Below are 13,421 nucleotides of genomic sequence, written 5' to 3' on the forward strand. Positions count from 1 at the left end.
CCAAGTCTAGATTTAATTTTAGTCTGAAAGCTTTGATATGTGCTGAGAGAAGGACAGTGCACCGTCTAGCCATACTCCCAAGTAATTGTATGAGGTGACGACCTTAAACTCTAAACCCTCAGAGGTAGTAATCACACCTGTGGGGAGAGAGGCATTCTTCTTACCAAACCACATAACCTTGTCCTGAACATCTCCAAAACAAAGGTCAAGGATAGAGAAAAGCTTGTTGGACACTAAGAAAGCTTTGTTGTAGAGCATTTAGCACAAAATCCGGGGAGGGGCCGGCTGAGTATAAGACTGTATCATATGCATATAAATAGATGATGGAGAGCTTCCAACTGCCTGAGCTATTTGATGTATTGATGTAAACTTAGAAAATGGTTGGGCCTAGGATTGAGCCTTGGGGTACTCCCTTGGTGACAGACAGTGGCTGAGACAGCAGATATTCTGACTTTATACACTGCACTCTTTGAGAGAGGTAGTTAGCAAACCAGGCCAAAGACGCCTCAGAGACACCAATACTCCTTCCCCGGCCACAAGAATGGAATGGTCTACCGTATCAAAACACAACATTGCTTAGAATCAAGGGCAATGCTGACCTCATTGAGAACTTTAAAAAAAAAATGTACCCCCTTTTTCTCCCCAATTGTTAGTAGCTACTATCATGTCTCACAGGTACTCACACGCATCAACGGACATTGTAACAATAATCAACAAGACCATGGAAACCAATGGGCACATATATACAAATACTAATCAGTTGGAATAGGGGATAGGTGTGAGTGTGTAATCGATGTGAAATGGTTAGCGGGGTGCGCGCTAATAGCGTTTCAATCGGTGACGTCACTAGCTCTGAGACCTTGAAGTAGTTGTTCCCCTTGCTCTGCAAGGGCTGTGGCTTTTGTGGAGCGATGATGCTTTGTGGGAGGCAGTTGTAGACGTGTGCAGAGGGTCCCTGGTTCGAGCAGAGGCAGGGGCGAGGAGAGGGACGGAACGTGAGGAATGTTCCGGAGGGATCCGTGACAACACCATGGCTGCCTTCCCATAATTGAACGCCCCTGTAATGGAATATTGAAGGACATTCATTCAAATCGAGTGCTTACTTTGTCTAAGCTCATAGAAACTGAAGCTTGTTGTGATCAGTTTTATGGTATTATACATCTTTCTCTGAGACCAGGTTGCTTGTTGCACTGTAACAACAAAGGAGAATTACAGGGAGAATTAGCTTGCGGTTAGAGGAACTATTAACAAAGGTTAAGATAATTGATGTAAAAGGTTAGGAGAACTAAAACGGCAAAGGTTAGGAGAATTTACGTAGCAGGTTAGGTGAAATGGGTTAAGTTTCGAAGAAGGGTTAGCTAAAATGCTACAGTTGTCCCTAATGCGACTCTAACAGGCAATCTTTCAATTGCTAGACAGTCGCAGTTTAAGCCCACTCATCCTCCGACCAACCTCCCTACTTTGATTTCTGTCTAAAGTAACCATTAGTAGGTATCATACATCTTGAAGGTGCTCAGAAATACGTATGTTTTGTATGGCTCTGAGGCCAGTTTGTTAGGGTAGGTGTATGTCAAGGGAATCCAGGTTTCCCAACAAAATGTACAAAAAATAAATAAAATAAAACATTTAAAATAATTAATCTTTCCTCTCTGTGTTTTTATAATTTTCCTTCAATTCGCAAGAGGCTGAATGTGTCCCACGGGAGAAAGCATCCCAGCGGGCGAAACAGCACACCTCTTTCTCTGTATGTGTAGGTTGCTGTCTGGTCAAACAGAGTATGACATTGTTGCCACCTGTAGCATTTAATGCAAGGGAAGCCAGCGAGCATTTGGCCTCCCTTGATAATTTTTTAAATTAAATAATAGACAATCAGCATTGAGCTAAACTGAGTGAGCTCAACTGTATATACTCTATACTAGAGACATGATAGATCAGAGGTAATACTATAGTATCTGAGGGATGATAGAGAATGGTTGCTACATCAGAAGTTAATGGTTATCTGTAGGAGTCAGATAGCTTTGGGAAAGTGTAGAGGAGATGGGTGGAGATCTTGGAACCTAACAATGTCATTGAGGGAGAGAGGGTAATGTATAAAGTTTACATTGGGTCAGGATATGTTATTGTTAGTCATCAGGGATCCTCTGGGAGGAGAAGAGACACCGTCTGGTATCAATAACCATGACAGCCTTGAGTTGGGGAGGAGTGAGCACTTTGGGGTAGAGGTCAGGTTAGATGAAGTGAGGAAGAACAGATATAACTAAGGTTATGTATAGCAACGGAGAAGCATTGGCTGTTCAGATGTGGAGGAGGGGACTCAGCCTACGAGAAAGGGTTAAATATCAGTGCTTGTATGAAATTTTGTTTGTCTGAATTACAGCTGTGTCGACCCTTTGGGAAGAATTAAACTTGGTTAAGCTTCTCTAGTGTCCGTGAATTATTTACTCTGAAAATAAGAACCTAACACTGTGAATGGTCCTGGCACACCAAAATAGCGTGTCAAGGGAAGCCAGTTTGGATTTTGCTTCACTCCTGTCACATCGCATCTAGAGAAATATGTCATTGACAGAAACAGCTTGAAATGTTGCATCTAGTTGTGTTGTTGTCCTCGGGTGGCTAGCTTTTCCTAAATTAGCCATGGATGGAGATAGGGATTTGGAGTTGTGGTTTTACTTCATTCTTAGTACTGACCAATGATTATAATGGTGAGACTGATCGGTGCATGTACTTTATGGCAAATTAAAATGTCCTATTACATGGCAAGATAAAAAACGACTAAAGGGTCATTCCTCATTTATTTGATTTGAATCTGGAAAAAATATATATATTATTGTCTAAAGGAATTAAGAATGAGAAACAGAATAATGATTTGATTTATTCAAATGTTGTGTTTTTTTATTATCGGTTCTGGTTCAACCCATGCACCGTACATTTTGGTCAATTAATAGTCGTGGCTTCCTGACCACACAGACAATTATAAATGGGTCATTCTTCACATTTTTGATCTGTATATGAAATCGAATAAACAGAAAAACATTATAAAAAATTACATACAAAATAGTTTCTCATTCCAATGATTTGATGATTGACAGTCACTGTAGTGGGTTATGTGTCGTCCAGATTGGCCTAGGTCAGTGAGACAGCCACTTTTACAACCTTAAGCACTTTGACCTGTAGCCTATTGTAACGGGATTCTTCTGTTGAAGGAGAGGCGGACCAAAACGCAGCGTGGTTATTGTGATACATCTTTAATAAAGATGAAAATAGAACAATATACAAAAAACAAGAAACCGTGAAAAACCCGAAAACAGCCCTATCTGGTGTAACAAACACAAAGACAGGAACAATCACCCACAAAACCCAACACAAAACAGGCTACCTAAATATGGCTCCCAATCAGAGACAATGACTAACACCTGCCTCTGATTGAGAACCATATCAGGCCCAAACACAGAAACAGACAAGCAAGACATCCAACATAGAATGCCCACTCAGATCACACCCTGACCAAACAAAACATAGAACATACAAAGCAAACTATGGTAGGGTGTGACACCTATACCATTGTGGATAGGCTCAATAACATGCAACTGATCACAACAAGCTTCAGTGCCTACGAGCTTAGACAAAGTAAGCACTCAATTTTACAGGAAAACATGAATGTCCTTCCTTCCATTATAAGGGCATTTAATTATGGGAAGTTAATTATGCGTGTGTTATGACCAATGATCATATACAGTGGTCATGACCCATGGAGATGTCATGGTCAAACCTGGCACCAGAGGGCACCAGAGACCGTCCTAGAAACATTAACGACACTCATGTATGTCCAATTTACTCATTATAATTTCCCTGCTAAAAGAGGTGGGTTTTCTGTTGTCCTTTGCAGAAGCTTGAATTGTTTAACGTGTGCGTTAATTTCCTGAGTGAGTTTTCGAAACTTAGTATTTGTTGTTTTTTCAAGTGTACTGTGATACTGCAGCTACCTTTTCTCAGTAAGGTATTATGTTAATCCTTAACCCTGGATTCCTTTTCTGGTCTCTTTTCTGCACCGGGGTCCAACCTTACCACGTCACAGGAAACAGTTTCTAGTTTTGCTTTTGTCAGGATCTGCCCATTTATGATGAGCCTATAAGCTTCATCAATAATTAGGTGTGATATATAAACTGAGTTCTGTCCACAGACCAATGAGCATATGATGTGTCCTTTGAAACTCTCCGATGTGCAAACATCAGTAAAGACCTGATGACGGGTCTCTCCTGGACTGCATCACATTCAGGGACAGTCCTGGAGGAAAGTACCTCACAGTTCCACAACCAAGTTAGCAATGCTATTAGGCTATGGTTTTGAATGTTTATAAAAAAATATGTAGCTACTATGTAGTTATAATGCAAGGGCGCAGAACGTCTCGCCGTCAGATAAATTACTTTCCAGTGATTTCACAAGTTGTTATTTTTGCAGTAGCCTAACCTTGATTGTCAGGGACATGTTTAGTACAAGTATAGGCTACTTTTACTGGACAATTAACCTATGATACCAAAAAAGCTACTATTGAACAGGCGAAAAGTGTAGCCTATGCATTTAGTGAAATTATTGATTGAGGACGGGGTTTATGCAGTATTCTATGGTTTCCGTCCCTATATCAGTGGTGTCTCTAAAATGGTAATGCATCCATAGGCCTACTGAAAATGATGCATCTGACCCGATGGAGGCTGGACTGAAAAACGACTTTGATTTAGGGCTCATGCCCACTGCAGACAGGTCACATAGGCCTATAGGATCTGTCATCGTTGGATGGGCTAAATAATGTAAAGCTATTGGGTGACTATCAGGGAAAGCTGTGTGCTTTGTGGGCAAAGCAAGCTTTTCTGTTTTGAAAGACTACAACTTGTCCTGACCCTAATAACGGAGCTGTGAGTCGGGATCCGGATGCAGGTGAAATGTTTAATAAAACAACAAAACCGGAAACGAAACAACTCCATGCGGATATATGCTGGTACACAAGAATAATACCAACTGGTGAGAAAACATAAGGGAGTGACATAAAAGGGGAGGAAATTATGAAGGTAATGTCCAGGTGTGAATCATAATGATTTACAGGTGTGCGTAATGACGAATCCCAGGACCGGTGGTTAGTATTCTGGCGAAGTTGTACTCCGGAGGGGAGGAGCAGGCGAAGATGTGACAGTACCCCCCCTCTGATGCGCGGCTTCAGCCGCAGAACGACACCGACCAGAGGGACAACCCCGAGGACGAGGAGTGGGTCAATCCGGGCGGTGAAGGGGGAAATCCCGGATGACGTTGGGATCCAGAATGTCCTCCACCGGAACCCAACATCGCTCCTCTAGGCCATACGCAGTCCACCAGATACTGTTGCCAACCCCCACGACGTCGGGAGTCCAGTGGGGATCTGACAGTTTACGCCGGACCCACCTCAATGTCCAGGGGGGGTGGAGATGTGTTGTGGGGGATAGTATCAGCTAGGGGGCCAGGAACCACCGGCTGAGAAGGGAGACATGAAAAGAGGGTGAGATACAATGGTGACTGGGTATTTGTAACCTGTACGTCACCTCGTTGACCCTCTGGTGAACCTTGAATGGCCCCACAAACCGGGGGCTCAATTTCTAGCAGGGCAGGCGGAGTGGGAGGTTCCTGGTAGAGAGCCAGATGCGGTCCCCAGGATGGAACACAGGGGTCTCACTGCGGTTGGGGTCTGCCTGTTCCTTCTGACGATGGACGGCACGCTGGAGTCTCACGTGCACACACCTCCTCTGCACGCCAGAACCACTCATCTACTGTAGGAGCCACGGGCTGGCCCGGGGTCCATGGGGCTAGGGCCAGCTGGAAACCGAAAACACACTGGAAGGGGGTCAACCCAGTGGAGTAGTGTTGCCAACTCACACCGCCAATCCTGACAGTGACTCCTCAGGAACCTCCCCAGCTCCTGGTTCATCCTCTCCACCTGCCCATTGGACTGAGGCTGATACCCGGAAGTGAGGCTGACCGTGCCCCCGAGCTTCTCCAACAAGGCCCTCCAAACTCGTGATGTGAATTGGGAGCCACGATCGGAAACAATGTCCTCTGGAAGGCCATAATGCCGGAAGACTTGCTGGAAGAGTGCCTCAGCGACCTGGAGATTAGTGGGAAGAGGGATTAATCGTCATGACTTGGAAAATCTATCCACTATCACCAGAATGGTGTTGAAACCATCAGAGGGGGAAGATCGGTTACAAAGTCAATGGATAGATGTGACCAAGGTCGCTGAGGCACAGGAAGCGGCAGGAACTTCACTGCTGGAGAATTCCGGGGGACTTGGTTTGAGCACGTACGGAACAGGAGTTTACATACCAAGTGACATCCTGCACCAAGGTGGGCCACCAGTACTTCTCAGCGATGGAGTGGATGGTGCGAGAAATACCTGGATGTCCAGCGACGACAGCTGTGTGTGCCCAGGACAGCAGCCGATCCCTTATTCCTGTGGGTACGTAGATGCGATCGGGAGGGCAATTCCGGGGTGCAGTCCCCCCCTCTAGAGCCTGGCGGATGTCCACATCTATTGCCCAAACCACTGGACCCACGACTCGGGAGGATGTGATTATGGGTGCCCTCTGGACAGGAACCTCTCCCGAATCGTAGATATGGAACAGAGCATCAGCCTTGATGTTCTTAGAACCTGGGCGATAGGTCAGCGTGAAGTCGAACCTGGTGAAGAAAAGTGCCCACCTGGCTTGGCGCGGATTCAGTCTCTTCGCTGTCCGTATGTACTCTAGGTTCCGATGGTCGGTGAGGATGAAGAATGGTTCCTTGCCGCCCTCCAGCCAGTGTCTCCACTCCTCTAATGCCATCTTCACCATCAGGAGCCCCCGATTGCCGACGTCATAATTCCTCTTTTCTTGGAGAAAAAGCCCAAGGATACAATTCTAATGGGTTACCCTGTCTTTGTGACAAAACACCCACTACACAGGTGATTGTCCAAGAGGCATTCAAGGACTGCTCGAACGTGGGTGATGTCACTTGCCATCCGAGCATGTTCCTGAACACCTCGTTGACAAATGCCTGGAACACTAACGGAGCATTGGCTATGCCAAAGAGCATAACCAAATACTCGTGGTGACCAGACATCATGCTGAACACCGTCTTCCACTCATCCCCTCCGGGATACGGATGAGATTGTATGGGCTCAGCAGGTCCACTTTGGTGAAGAACTGGGCCCCGTGGAGCTGCTCGATGGTAGACGGCACCAACGGGAGAGGGTACCGATACTTCTCGGTGATGCCATAGAGTCCTCGGTAATAGATACATGGGCGTAATCATCCTTCTTGGCCACGAAAAAGAAACCAGCCGACGCAGGGGATGTGGATGTGCGGATGAAACCCTGTTGGAGCGCCTCTTGAATGTAATCCTCCATGGCCTGGGTCTCAGCCACAGACAGAGGGTAGATGCGTCTGTGCAGAGGTGTAGCACTGGAAAACAGGTCGATGGCACAGTCCCAGGGGAGATGAGGAGGGAGAAAAGAGCAAGGATCTTGGAGAATACCTCCTTTAGGTCCTGTTATTCCTCTGGGATGTTGGGCAGAAGGGTAACCATAGGACTCTCAACTGACGTGGAACCACAGGGGACAGGGAAGCAGGTCTTCCGCAATTCAGGTGACCAGTCTGTGATTTTCATCCTCGACCATGAGATGATAGGGTTATGGCGTTGGAGCCAAGGGAGGCCGAGGATCATTTTGTGAACTGGTGCACTTGTGATGAAGAAGGAGATGCTCTCCTTGTGATTGGATTCCACGGTGTGGGTAAGTGGTTGAGTGATGTGTGTGATGGACCCAGATCCTAATGGCCGACAGTCGAGACCTTGAACCGGAAAAGGAGAGGAGAGTGGGTAGATGGTAATATTGAAGGAGGAGGCAAGGGTCTGATCCATAAAGTTCCCTGCGGCGCCAGAATCCACTAAAGCTGTAGACACAGTAAAGTGCGAAGCGCCGGCTTATTCCATCCACCGGAAGCTGCTACTGTCCGGAAAGTGAGCGCTGATCGACTGATTCCACTGCTGATCGAAAATGCATTTAAACAGAGCCACGAACCCCTTATAAGATTCAAGCTCCTCCTCTCCTCTCTCCCAGACGGCCGTAGCCCATTCCAATTCCAGCCCTGTCAGTAGAGAAATAACCGTGGCAACCTTAGACTTCTCAATGGTGGGGGCTCCCAACTGGTGTGAAAAATAGAGGGAGCACTGAAGGAGGAAGCCATGGCATTTGTTTGGTGTACCGGTATTTGTTTGGTGTACCGTCATATTTCTCCGGGAGGGATAGACGGGCATCGCTGACCTGAGCGGGTTGCTGAATGGGCTGTTGTGCTGGCTCGCTGGGTAGACTGGCTCTAGAGTATCCTCCGATGCTGGGCTGCAACGTCTCTCGGGGGTGTTCGAGACGCTGCAGACTGCAGAGAATCTCCTCCATGGCCATCCCCAGTTGAGCCATCTGGTCATGTTGTTGACGTAGAAGGTACCCTTGTTCGTCGACCGTCTGAGAGATATCTGACTTTCCTGCTGATTCCACAGTTTGAGTTGGTATTCTGGAGCTGTGAGTCGGGAAGCAGGTGAAACGTTTAATGAAACAACAAAACCAGGAATGAAACAATTCCATGTGGCTATAAGCCGGTACACAGGAATAATACAATACCAACTGATGACAAAACATAAGGGAGTGAAATATAAAGGGGGGAAATGACGAAGGTAATGAAGTCCAGGTGTGAATCATAATGAATAACAGGTGCGCGTAATGATGAGTGCCATGTGTGCGTAATGATGAATCTCGGGACCGGTAGTTAGTATTCTGGTGCTGTCGTACGCGTTCTCAGTTGTAAGAGCAGCAAGGACTTTTCACAAAACTGCATTCAGAAAACAACGGAATTGCGAGACCTAGCTATGTACTGTCCTACAAAATTGCTAAACATAGCAAGCCATTCGCTGAGGGTGAATTCATTAAAGAATGTTTAAAACCTGTTATGGATGATGCGAATTTTCGCAGCTTTTTGTAAAAAATCGTGCAACATTTCAAAGTCCTGCTACTCATGCCAGGAATATAGTATATGCATATGATAAGTATGTGTGTATAGAAAACACTCTGAAGTCTCTAAAACTGGTTAACTCGGGTCTGTGGCTATAACAGAACGTGTTTAGGAGTAAAAATCCCTGGTAAAACTGTTTACCAAAAACACAAAAAAAATATTTGTCCGCCATTCAATGTATTGTTTAAGGCGACCTAAAATAAATGAGGATCCCCTGTAAACGCCTACAGCTTCCACACGATGCCATTGCTGTCAATTTCTGACTCATTTATCCTTGGTTACAACACGAATAAGCCCCTCCTTTCTTGAGGCGCACCACAGTATGTTGTGAAACTGAAAAAATGGACGATGATTTCCAGACTTGCTGCTATCGAATACAGATCGCCCCGTGATCAATTTGATACATCATTAACGTTTATTAATACCTAAAGTTGGTTTAGAAAAGTCGTTTGAAGTGATTTGTAAAAGTTTATAGGCGACTTTTGTAATTTTAAAAAGTGACGTTGCGTCTTGTAAATGGGCTTTTTGCAGCATCAGACTGGCCTTCAGCAAATGACATTTTGGGTATACAATGACGGATTTAATCGGGAAAAATACCCAATTGTGATGTTTATGGGACATATAGGAGTGCCAACAAAGAAGCTCGTCCAAGGTAATGAATGTTATATATTTTATTTCTGCGTTTTGGGTAGCGCCGGCTACCTCAAAATCTGTTGTTTACGTGTCATGCTGGTATTTTGGGGGGGTGCATGCTATCAGATAATAGCTTCTCATGCTTTCGCCGAAAAGCATTTTACAAATCTGACTTGGTGGCTAGATTCACAACGAGTGTAGCTTTAATTCAGTACCTTGCATGTGTATTTTTATGAAAGTTTGAGATTTATCGAGTACTATACTCGAGTACTATAGGTGGCGCTCTGAAATTTCCGCTGAGCTGTTCCTGTGCAGGGACCACCTCCCTAAGAAGTTTTAATTGACTCTGCAATAATACTTTGCCCCAACAAGAAAGAGCTGAAAATGTTTCCCTGTCAAGATTAACTGTGACATGGCGTGTTCAGGACATTGCAGAGAATATGGAACAGCAAATCATCTATTTCTCCTTGGCCCTGGATGAGAGCAGTGATGCACGTGACACTGCGCAGTTATTGATACTCTTACAAGGCATAACCCCAGTCAACGAAGAGCACAACCACAGGAAAAGATTTATGGAGGAGGTTAATAAATGTGTGGCAAAGCTGGGACTGAGTTTTAAAAAGTTATCCAGTGTAAAAAGTTATCCACTGATGGGTGCCCAAACTTGATAAGAAATTCTTTTGGCATTTTGAAAAGGATACAAGATCAAGATGGCATCATGAGGGCGGAAAATTATGTGGACATATTGAAGCAACATCTCAAGACATCAGTCAGGAAGTTAAAGCTTGGTCGCAAATGGGTCTTCCAAATGGACAATGGACAAGCATACTTCCAAAGTTGTGGCAACGTGGCTTACGGACAACAAAGTCAAGGTATTGGAGTGGCCATCACAAAGCCCTGACCTCAATCCTATAGAAAATCTGTGGGCAGAACTGAAAAAGCATGTGCGAGCAAGGAGGCCTACAAACCTGACTCAGTTACACCAGCTCTGTCATGAGGAATGGGCCAAAATTCACCCAGCTTATTGTGGGAAGCTTGTGGAAGGCTACCCAAAATGTTTGAGCCAAGTTAAACAATTTAAAGGCAATGCTACCAAATAAGAATTGAGTGTATGTAAACTTCTGACCCACTTTGAATGTGATGAAAGAAATAAAAGCTGAATTAAATCATTCTCTCGACTATTATTCTGACATTTTACATTCTTAAAGTAAAGTGGTGATCCTAACTGACCTAAGACAGGGACTTACTAGGATTAAATGTCAGGAATTGTGAAGAACTGAGTTTAAATGTTTTTGGCTAAGGTGTGTGTGCCTTCCGACTTCAACTGTAGCTAGGTTCATTGTTTACCTAGCTAGCTAGCTATATGTATTAGGCTAAAGTATACTGTTAGTTAGCTAGCTAACGTTAGCTGGCTGGCTCCCTAGCTGAAGTTATTATTTGTATTCCAGAGCCGTTTGCTTTTCTAGTTAGAACCTAATGTTAGCTAGACAAGATTGAACCTGGTTAGTTAGCTCCCAGCACTGTGTCATTGTTGGCTCTGTGTTCATTGTTGTTTAACTAGCTAACATTAGCTGGCTGACTCGTTAGCTAACGTTACGTGACGTGTGTACAACACCCGTTAAATATGGCCGTTGTCAGTAAACGTCGCCAAAAATGCGTAATTAAATTGTTGCCAGCAGAGCTGGTCAGGCTGTTTTAATGTTATCCATAGGTTAACAAATCAGCGGCCAGGGTGCCAAGTGTGCGCTCCGAGAGTGAAACGAGATGGGTGGAGCTGAAGCTTAAGAGGGTGTGAAAGATGCTGAATGTGTGTAGACAAAGAAGAGCTTGTCACTACATACCAACACATTCAAAGTGCCATTTTCTCAAAAGTGAGTTTACAAGTTGATCAACTTTCAAAGCAGAATTACTTTCCCATTGTTCCTCAAACACAGTGTATGATGATATACCATCTCTACTTTTATCCAATGTAAAAAACACCATTTAAAATTTTGCTACATAAGACCAAATCCAGGTGGTGAGAAACAAATATTACGAGGTAATATTGTTAGGTTAGACTCAAAATAAAACAATGCCTTCCAATATGGAGAAAGTTTTCATGTTTGTTTTGTTTTAAACCTTGCAATAGGGGGAAAAGCAGAACGTTGTTTGAGAGTGATCGGCGTGTATTAGCAGGAGATTGAGAAGGTCTTCCTATTGGGAAGAAGGGAGTTCTAGTTGAAGGCAACAGATTTGGAGGCTAGTGAAAGTAACAAAGTGAATGGTAATTGGCTTTCAGATATCACTCCAATAATGCAATATTTTAGTAATTTGAAAACAGACAGACAGAGGGGTTGAGCAATGGGACTGATATTAAATTAGAGGCCGCTCACTCTTCAAGTTCTGTTCCACTGCTCTTGTGTTTAAGTCATCTGTTGTATGTGTAACCAATGTGAAATGGCTAGCTAGTTAGCGGTGGTGCGCGCTATTAGCATTTCAATTGGTGACGTCACTAGCTCTGAGACCTTGAAGTAGTTGTTCCCCTTGCTCTGCAAGGGCTGCAGCTTTTGTGGCCCGATGGGTAACGATGCCTCGTGGGTGTCAGTTGTTGATGTGTGCAGAGGGTCCCTGGTGCGAGCCACAGTGAACTCAAACAGGCTGTGACAGAGGTATGAATATTTGAATAAGACACGGTTTTGACAATTTATTTCTGACTGGGTAGCACCAGTGATTTAAGTAAGCAATGTCATCTAAAACAATCATTTGTTTCCATTGCGTGGAACTGTGTCCAGAATGAAGTAGACCCAAGTAAATGTTTTAAGTACTGAATATTGATCTGCTAATCCAGCACCAACTTTTTGAAGGTCCTAGCAGATTTGTTAAACTATATGTTTCATATCTTGACTAGTTTATGTCCCAAGGACAGTTTGTACAGAATTCTATTTCAATGTAACAGGTCAAACTGTATATGACTGATTGAATGTCCACTACCAAGTTATTTTTTATATGAATCAATGATTCTGTATCTCTCCCTTTGAAAGGCTTCCTAAGGCAAGTGCCTTATTATAGCAGTTAAAGGTAACTGGATCCAGCTGTCAAGGGAGCTCCCAAATTAGGTAAAGCCAGGCCATTTTGTTTGCTTTTATCCTACGATATTTACTACACATATGCCAGCACCCTGTGTTCGCTGTTTGTCTGTTGCCAGTTCGCCTTGTCTTGTCAGGTCTTACCAGCGTTCTTTCCCGCCTTCCTGTTTCTCTAGTTCTGTTTCCTAGTTTTTCCTGGTTCTGACCATTTTGCCTGCCCTGACCCCGAGCCTGCCTGCCGTCCTGTACCTGCTTGACTCTGACCTGATCACGAACCTCTGCCTGCCCTTGACCTTCCATTTGCCTGCCTCGTGTTTCTCATAAATCATCTGAGAACTGTACTATCCGCATCTGGGTCATATCCTGAGCTGTGATAGTACGAACTGGTCATGACTGACCCAGCAGACCTGAACCAGCTCTGCAACGCTGTCTCCTCCCAGGGAGCCACCATTGGAAGACACAAGGAGTTACTTCCAGACCTTGGCGGAACACCAGGACCGTGCCTTCAACACATTGATGGAGCAATTCTGCAGATTGTCTGTGAGGCAGCCCGCCAATACAGGAATCCCCAGATTGTCAATTACCCAGCTACTAGCTGCGTTTATCCCCAATTTACCCCAGCTTCCCAAGAACCCAGCTTAAATCCTCCTGGGAGCTATGC

Source organism: Oncorhynchus clarkii, chromosome 16, assembly GCF_045791955.1.
Source record: "Oncorhynchus clarkii lewisi isolate Uvic-CL-2024 chromosome 16, UVic_Ocla_1.0, whole genome shotgun sequence".
Classification (NCBI taxonomy): Eukaryota; Metazoa; Chordata; class Actinopteri; order Salmoniformes; family Salmonidae; genus Oncorhynchus; species Oncorhynchus clarkii.